The sequence below is a fragment of the Uloborus diversus genome, chromosome 7 (genome assembly GCF_026930045.1).
Source record: "Uloborus diversus isolate 005 chromosome 7, Udiv.v.3.1, whole genome shotgun sequence".
NCBI lineage: Eukaryota > Metazoa > Arthropoda > Arachnida > Araneae > Uloboridae > Uloborus > Uloborus diversus.
In genome coordinates, this window is record NC_072737.1 from 68,325,908 (window position 1) to 68,336,153 (window position 10,246).

The following is a 10,246-nucleotide window of genomic DNA, read 5'->3' on the forward strand; positions in this document are numbered from 1 at the left end:
CACTTGAATATAGCTGATTCTACATCAGGAAAGGTGCACATCTTCTTTCCTTTCCAATTCGGATTCATGGATTAATACCGTTTTTTGAAGTTTCTCTTTTTCTTTTAATATCGTTGACAGAGTAATTTGGAGGTATTCCATATTTCAGTGCAATATATTTTCTTTTTCATTATTGGATTCCTTTCAAAGTCATAAATAAAATTTACTTTACTTCCTAAATCCAAGATTTTTAGCATTTGCTTAGACATCTTTTATAGTAAAGAACACTCTCTCTCTCTCTCGGGAACTTATCAGCAAATCACCAAACTAAAAAATGAAGGGGAATGCATCTTAACATAGGTCAGCCTTTGAATAAAGGTAAACTCAGTTGACTTGACTACTTGACAGCTTAAAAGCAGATTTGTAGTCCAGCAACGTGTCTAAGTGTAAACAGTACAGTACAACAAAAGGAAACAAGCTATTTTCGTTTCGGCACGTGTAACTCCTTTATCGCACATTGGCTCAACATGTGTTTTCCTTGCTTTAAGAGATCTATTGTGCAGGAATTGCAAGTGAAGGTGAAGGAATTTTTCTCTTATAGAATTACTTTTTTCTTTTTTTTTCGTTTCTTCGAAACAAATTTTAAGTCATCTTTGAAAAAACTTTGAGTTAAAGGAAGTTAACTTTGAGATATTGAGAATAATTAGCATTGAATTAAAGACAAAATTATCAAGACCTGATAAAAACTTTGAGTTATTACGAATTGACTGTATATGAAAAATATCTTTAATGAGGATATTTAGTCAAATATTAGAAAAATTACGACATATTAATTTCTTTACTGAGTCCAGTAACACTTTGGCACCCAATATTTTATTTGTTAATAGAAAATATTTTTGCCAAAAACCCAATTTTTTAGCAAAAGGACCTTATAGTCTCAGAGTTGCCAACGGTTCATCTAGGTTCTTCTAAACTTCCATTTTGAAGTTTATTTCTTCTGATATTTTAAATTTGTTAAAATGAAGTCAGGGAATTAAAATAATATCCCATTTAGCTTAATGTGTTGATAGTTTGGTGAAAATATGACTAACAGTCTTATCCCTTCGCAGTCGTTGGTTGTGGGGTTTTACTATGTGATTTGATTAAATTTGAGTATTCTCCAAACCCCACCAATCACTGTACTATCAAAATTTATCTTGTAAGATTAGCCTTAAATTTTCACCATGAAACTGGAGCCGAATTTGGAAAATTCAAACTGAAAACTAATCACTTTTAAAATCATGCCCACTTAAAGTTTTCATTGTATTTGTTAATATTCTCTATTTTTGAACATTATACATAGCTATTATTATTATTTAAATAAAAAGTGCTGCCTTCTATCCTTTTACTTCAACATACTAAATTTGGAACACGCCTTATTTCTATTTTAAAAATTTCTGCATTGAGAAATTTTTCAACTTTTGCCCCTGCCTTCCAGTTTAAAAAGTATGAATCCAGCAAAAACCAATTTTCAATGAATTAAACTCTTTCGAAAAAAATTAGTTCTTTTACTAATATTTTTTGTTTGCAAAATTTTGATCTATTTTGAAGTTTAAAATAATTTTCAAGAGTTTTTGAAGATCTGAACCATTTGAATTGAATTTTCTTAAATTCTACCTCCTATGAATAAAAACTTATGTTTGGAAATTATACCAACATTGAATGCATACTTTGCTGAAAAATGCCTATCCTTTGTTTGAAATTTCAGTCCTTTTACATCATTTAAGTTTTTCCTTTTGAAAAATGGAAGTTTTTAAAACCTATGCTACTTTGCATTAGGTTACTTAATTTTTTATTTCAATAATTATTTTATTTTTAACTTGATTTTAACTATTACTAAATTTAAACTATTAGTATAGTCACTGATTTTGTGGAGAAGACTACATTTTAAACAAATAGTCTGAACTTTTAATTTCTTTGCAAAATAAAATATTTTTAGATAATTATTATTATTTTTTCATATTTTTAATTTGATTCTGATCCCTGCTAAAGTTCAAGAAGTATATATTACTGTATAGAAATAGAAGTATTAGAAGTATAAGTACTGTATATATTACTTAAGAAAAAAAAGGGGAGGGGGTAGGGCAGGAGGAAACGACAGAAGGGAAAATAAATATGCATATTAGAAAGATGCAAAAACTTATAGCTAAAAAATATTTAGAGGAAAGCAATCGGTGATTATAAAAACCATTGAAAATAGAAAGGCACGTGAAAATTGCTTCAGCCGCAGTCCCATTTAATACGTACAGGCCGTGACAATTGCTGAAACTCATAGCAACAAAGGAGGTGCTACAGGGAGGTGCCATTGATTGGTGGATGGATGAGCTGCATCGGTTAACACAGACAAGTCATAAATTATCAAGGCCCGTTAAGCATCAGTGCCATCTAGTGGGGCCATGCTTCATCAATCCATGAGCAGAACTAGAACATACATTTTTGAAAAGAGCAAAATCTGTTACTTCTTCATACAAGTGTGCAGCAATTATAGAACCCTTCAATTTTGAATGGTTATTTTTTCAAAAAGAAGTATTGTGTCTGACTATAGCTTGTTGTATTATTTTTCTGGTTGGGAAAATTATAATTAGTGATAATGTTATGAAGTGTATAAAGTTAGTTTTTAACTAATCCATGAAGTAGATAATTAGTTTTGTAGCATGTTTAGAGTGTCATCTGTTAGGCATAACTTGCATTAAAAGATAAATCGATAAGATGCCACATTCTTTTTAAAATGATGGAGTGCTTGATTTCAGTATTTAGTGCATTTAAAACCAGCAACACTCTTGCTTTGCACACAAAAAAGTTGAAAAATAGTAACTTTTGGTTGGGGGAAAGAAATCTACTTAGTCACTTTTGAGGTTGGCAACTCTATTCACGGCCAGATTTGGAAGTGTGGAGGCCCCGGGACAACGAAGGAGTGGAGGCCCCTAATCAGGGTTCGAAAAGATCATCATATTTTCGAAAATATCCAATACTTTGATATATATCCGAAGATTTTGATATATATATATATATATATATATATATATATATATATATATATATATATATATATGCATATATCCGATATTTTCGACCTGTAAAAGTTAGGATATTTTCTAAAAATTTTATTGTAGGGGTTCCTTTGTTGTGGAGGCCCCGGGGCAGCAGCAACGCCTGCCCTCCCTTAAATCCGGCCTTGACTCTATTCAGTAACGAATGAATGGTGTGAATCTGACTGGATAAATGGAATGGGATTTTATTCTATTTATATATATTCGTATATGTAATTTCAATGGTACACTTTCTACATTTGTTAAAAGTACGTGAAATATAACTTACTACAGTATGATCTAGTTATCTGAAATATATCAGAATTTAAAAACAGCACGTTGTTATTTAGTAATCTTTATATACGATAGCATCAAAACAAAATATCTTAAACAATGAAAGTGTTAAAATACTAAACAGTTCTGAAACACAAATTTAAAAAGCTTAAAACCAATCACATGCAATTCATAAAGACAAAACTTAAAACACAGAGAAAAAATGTTTATACTAAAAGCATCAAGCATATACATGCATCCCTTTTTGCAAACAAAGTTTCCCAAGTGGTCTTTATATTTTAAAATAATTGGTCACAAACTTGGAGTTTCTCGTCCTATTTTGTAACAGCTGGCATGTTTACTGGAATTAGGAAAAGACTAAACTTATAATGATGTTCCAAAAAAGTTATGGAGTCTTAATATGAGTACTATGAGAGTTTTTTTCACAACTGTTTTTCTTTTTTTTTCTTTTCAAATTGCTCCGTTTCCATTTATCAAGAACCACTCTAGAAAAGAAAACAAAAATCAAGTTTTTTATAAGTTTGAAAGCATGGTTCGAATACATTCAAACTGTTTTGAGAAAAAGTCAAAGAATAAATACAGTACGCTCACGAAGTCGAAGGTACGGTAAAAAAAATCGAGTTTGAGATAACAAGGTCATAATTATAATAAAATAATAATCTAAAAATTAGTCACGGCAGTTGAAAATAAGTGGAAACATGTTATGAAAGTTGAAAAAAAGTCTTAATACAATAAATTTTATTTTTTAAAACAAGAAAAAAGAATGCTCCAGTGAAGTAGCAAAATGTAGTGCTTTACAGGACTAAACTTATCAAAGATTTGGATTACCAAGTTGCAGAACAGTTTCAAACAAGTTTCGAGCGTCCCGGAACAAAAGAAGTTGGACAAAGGATTGCACCATTCCCTGTCTCTAAAAGGGTTTCTATTCATCTCCCCTTTTTACAGAGATGGAAATAGAGTCAAAAAGTCCAACGAAATGGCTCAAGAATGGAGCGAAAAGTTTTAGGTAGCTTCTCAGAATTTGCATATTCCGACATCCCCGGGCTCTAGAATGAAAGTGAAAGTAGATAAGCTTCTAAGAATGAACCCCTGAGAGAAACAGTGGCGTAGCTAGACCCGACTTTCGGGGGGGGGGGTTACTTCTTATATATATATATATATATATATATATATATATATGTATGTATAATCGCTTGGAATTTTTTCCTTTTCTTCCTTTTTTTTCTTTCTCTTCTCTCTTCTTTCTCTTTTTTTTTGAGACTGACTTTTCGGGGGGGGGGGGGTTTGTCCCCAAAACCCCCCCCTTAGCTACGCCCCTGGAGAGAAATAATGAAGGGTGTGAGAAATTTTTTGAAACATTCCTCGAGTTGCTTCAAGACAATAAACTGCATTTTTTCCCAAAAAATTATATTTGACTTTGAAAAATATCCGACATAACAAGGCTTTGATTAAAAACTCTTCAACATAAGAATGAAAAATAACATTAGATAAATACGCAAAAGGGGAAAAATAATTTTTCGTCATATCAAGGATTTTAAGATATCAAGAGTATACTGCAATAAATAAAGCTAAAAGTTGATTAAACAATGAGGAAAAAAACTACAGCCTAAAACATGCAATTAAAACAGGGTTCGTACGCTCCGGGAAAACGTGGAATTGTCAGGGAAAATGACATAGGTGAAAATGTCAGGGAAATTTCCAATTTTGCTCCCCAAAAATTTTTTTCCAATTTTTTCCCATGGAATTTTGTACCATGATATTTAATCTTCTTTTTAATCGATGTTTACTGAAAAAAATTGTAAAAGTTTTGAGGCAAAATGACGCTGGCAATAAAAAAAAAGGGCAACCCCCCAAAAAAACTTCCGCGGACGCCATTTTTGCCCCCAATAGTTTCAACGAGAAAAAATTCCTAGAGGGAATAGGAATATACTACGATACAGAGCGGGCTTTCAAAAATCACTTTATTGATTAAAAATTCTCTGCTCGAGTGTGTGTTTAATTTTCTCGGGGAACATAATCAATTCAAAGAAAAAATACCATTTTACGGAAGGGATGGCAGTGACAGTGGCACACATTTCGTTTTTTTTAACTGGTACAAAAGAAATATACAACCCTTCCAAAACAACGCCAAAAGATTGCTCATAAAAGCTTTTCTCTCCCCTTGTTTAATCATCAGTACCCTAAGACCCTGATCAGTACACGAAACAATCGAAAAGAAGAGAGCGGCATGGCCTAGGACCCAGAATAAGGCGGAGGATTCTGATGGGAATCAGACCGCACCCATTCTGTCTCGCTTTGCAATTGCAACATTCACATACTTTTCAGATTCCCAAAAGCTGCAAAAAAGGAATAATGTTTGCAAAATACTTTTGTACAAGTTTCTCCCCATGAGAAATGTGTTTTAGACATTCGAACCAAAATGCATTGCGGACAGGGGTCCGGTTTGTCCGGCGCTAGAGTTGCCCCTGCTTTTACTTCCCTAAATTTCAGGCATCTACAGAAGAGATATGTTTCTGCAACCTTTGCCTAAGCATGGCAATTTGTTATGACCCACAGAATTTAAAGCTCATTTTTTCATCCTAGTCTGAAAGAACACCATGGTGGGGGGGGGACCTATTTTGGTAGGACAATATATTATTTCAAATAATACTAACAAAAACAAATATTTTGACAACAGCGTCAAAAAGTAACAGCCTCTGAATTATTTTTGTTCAGAATTTAGGACAACTTAAAATTCAGGAAAAAAATTTCTGCACTGCCTTTTTTCACGAGTTTTACATACGTACTACACAAAATCTACTGATTAACCCACAAAAATACTAGAACGTATTAACAGACAGATGTATTTTAAGCTCCCATATCATCTCTACACCTCTATGAAATTCGTCGAATTCAGAGATGGTTGAGCTGGGACGATTTGAAAAATCAGGTCCGTTGACGTTGAATGACTCAGCACAAAGTTTATGCCTAAATGTTATTATGAGCTGCATTATTAATGTAATTTTGGTACTTAAGTATACCACAGCTACATTTTGGCAGTTTTCCTTTGTTGCCAAAATAGGACAACAAGAAATCCAAAAGATAACTGCAAATGACAAATGAGCCAAATGATTGCTCTTTATTGCCACATTAGTGCAATTTCTGCTTCGGTGGCGTAAAAACATAAGTACCATAAATTTTACAAAATAAAAATACATGTAAGGAGTAGAAGAGCTTCACCAAAATGTATACGCAACATGAAGGTAAACTTTAATTAAAAAAATAAGACAAGCCTTAAAAGAATTTAGAAAGAAAAAAAATTACCTTGCTTTTCTTTACATCTAGGTTGCGTGAAACGTACTTAATAAAGCTGCATCAACAGGTTCCATACAAGATGGACAAGTGAAAGAACGCATTAACCAGTCATCTATACAAGAGGAATGATAGATGTGCAAGCATGGCAAGTATCGTATTGAATCTCCAAAAGCAAAATCACCCATGCAGATGGCACATCTGTATGGAAGGAAAATCTTTTATTTTAAAATGCCAATTTTTAAATTTCATACAAAAAGAAAAATACACTTAATAAACAAACCAAAATGTAAATATATAATTTGGTTAAAAAAGTATTGTTAAATATACAAGTCTTCTACTAAGCAGTAAATGACCGTCCCTAACTCAGGGCTAAGGCCAGAACTACATGCAATATACCAGACAACCCGGTTATCACATCCAGATTCTGCAGTTTCTTTCTCATTGGAACTCATTAGTCTGGAATAGTGAATAACCAAGTTTAAGTGCAGTAACTTACTGCAGGGGTGCAAGTGGACTCAAGTGAAATTTTCGGAAACAATGAGGAAGCTCACCCTCACCTCCCTCCCGTCTGTAGAAACTCTTCAAAGATGCATACAAAAATCATTGAAAATAATCATTGAAAAAGTTTTTTCTTCTTTTAAAATAATTGTTCAGTTTTAAAATGTGTTGTCAGCCCAACATTTTCGGAAATGGCAACCCAAAATTTGCGGAAATTTTAGATCACAAACACCCCTGTCACTATTTAGTAAATTACCGCCCAATAGCCAGGGCTAAAGCAGAATTACATGAAATACACCGCCAGCTCAGTCATTTCCAGCCGAGGACTGCAGTTTCGTGCTTATTAGCACTCATCAGCCCGGCATAGGAAAGTGACTGAGCTGGAGATGGAAAACCTCTTAAGGAAGCCAAGAGTGCACAACAAACTGGTAGCTAATATAGAATTAGCGCAGACCAGACGAGTGACCGAAGCAATGGTTCGGTTCAACTCGAGGATTGAAGGCAAAGGCATGGTATATTCAGTAAATTACTGAATATAATTTACTGAATATACCATGCCTTTGCCTTCAATCCTCGAGTTGAACCGAACCATTGCTTCGGTCACTCGTCTGGTCTGCGCTAATTCTATATTAGCTACCAGTTTGTTGTGCACTCTTGGCTTCCTTAAGAGGTTTTCCATCTCCAGCTCAGTCACTTTCCTATGCCGGGCTGATGAGTGCTAATAAGCACGAAACTGCAGTCCTCGGCTGGAAATGACTGAGCTGGCGGTGTATTTCATGTACCCCTGTCACTGCTTAACACCCAAGCTTTGTCTTCAATTCACGAGTCGAACAGTACCATGCTGCGGACACTCGCTGGTGAGATTCATTTACTTTATCTACCAATTTGTTGGCTGCTCTTAGCTTCAATGAGATGACATTTGCCTCCAGCTCAGTTATTAACCATTCTAGACTAATGAGTAGGGTATGTTTTTTTTGAATATTGACTTGCGCAATAAGGATGCACTGTATTTGCCCCCTAGAAATTCATTTCTAATATTATTTTTGAAAAATATTAAGGTTTAGCTACCGAGAAACTAGCTACAAAGTTTAAAAAAATGGTAAAAAATGGTCAATTTTCAAAAATTTTTACGAAAATGAATCGTTAAAAAATTTTTGAAAAAAAAAAATAGAACCGACTTTAAAATTGCTCTAAAGAGTGAAAAATAATTTTATTCTTTAAACACCATCGATAATGCTTTTAAACATAATTTTTGAAGTTGGCGCAAAAACAAAACGTAAAATCCAGTGTAACCATGCTTCTTTCATTTTTTTTTCAGAAAAGCATCCAAAGTTACGAACGAAACATTTATATCGTTATTCAAATATGTTGTCATCAATGCATAATTTATGTGATAGTGAAGAAACTGGGCCTGGTTAAATTTATAGTTGTAGTTGAGTTATGGCTGTGAATGATTTTATTTATCATTTTTGCGCCAACTTCAAAAATTATGTTTAAAAGCATTATCGATGGTGTTTAAAGAATAAAATTATTTTTCACTTTTTAGAGCTATTTTAAAGTCGGTTCTATTTTTTTTTCAAAATTTTTTTATTTCATTCTTTTTAGTGTAAATGTAGGTATTTCAGAAATAGTACACGAAACTTCACCTTATTTTTTTCATAAAAATGCTCTATACTAAAAAAAAAAACTATAAACACACTTTAAACTTTAAGCGATTGGCACTAAAAACTTATCTTTGTTCCTCTTTAGAATTAATGTGTAGTTAATTTAATTATAACCATTTAAGTATTACGTTTTTCCTAACTAATTTACATTTCACAGCATTTAAGTTGCTCATGATGCAATTCTGTATTTTCTTACTTAGCTCCCATCATTTGTTATTGGCATAGATGATAACGAAAAAAATACTACTGTAGTTGAGGCAAACCTAATGGTAGCATTGTGAAGGCTAAGCAGATCCTAATCACTGCATCACCTCGCTTCCAGGTCAGGTTTACCCCCACTATGGAGCAATAGCACTGAAGAAGGGAAGATTTCGATAAGTCACATAGGGTTCTATAAATCAGCAAGGTTACCAAAATAAAATTATTTACGCCAAAAATGAGACGACAGCGCCAGAGTCCCGATTATTATCGAAATATCCCCCCTGAAGAAACTTGATGCTTGCTTCAGAGAAGTCTTCATTCAAAATTATCATTACAATTACTATTAATGTTACTATCGTATGGCACCAAACTTTCATAACAATGGGTTTTAAATTTAATCATTTAATAGGGAAATTGCATGAAATTTATTGTTTTTTGCCCATAACTTTTTTTCTAAAGGACAAATATGGTCAAAGTAATGGGACCTAAGTTGAGCCATCCCCTATCCATTAAAAAAAGAATCATCAAAATCGGTTCACTAGGTGAGACGTTGTGAGTGGACAAACAAAAAAAAAAAAACATACATACAGTATGAACTGATAACCGCCTCCTTTTTGAAGTCAGTTAAAAATTCTTGTACTGATACCATTCAAATGCTTCCTTTCAACACTCTTTACACATGTCTTTATGATTTTAAGTTTTTAATTCACGAATAAGCCATACATTTTTGTAAAATTGACCAAAATTCGATTTTTTCAGCTTTTCTAGTATTTTGCAGTATTTCGTCTGAAAAAGTCCCGCAATATTTTTTTTCCAATAAATGTGCACTATGCGCGTAGAGTATGCTCTGCAGTAATGGAAATTTTTTTTTTTTTGAGTACTGATTTGCACATTTGGGATCTAATGTACTTACACATGAGATATTCCTTTCTGATATTATTTTTGACAGTTAAAAATGCTCAATGATGCCCGTGTTAAGTAAATGCTTGTGGCCTTTCATTTAATGGCTACAGACATTTATCATCAATTAACTCATTTATTTAATGAGTAAAAAGTACGGTATATGTACGGTACGGCCATTAAAATAACATAAAATGTGTCTTAAATAAAGGTTTTTTTAAAAATTAATTAGTTTTTTAAGAACTAAAATTTTATCTGCAGAATTGCATTTGATCCTCATTGCTTTTAAGGTTTTGCTATGAACCAAAAAAAAAACTATTTCATTTACAATGCAGTTTCCTGCTGACT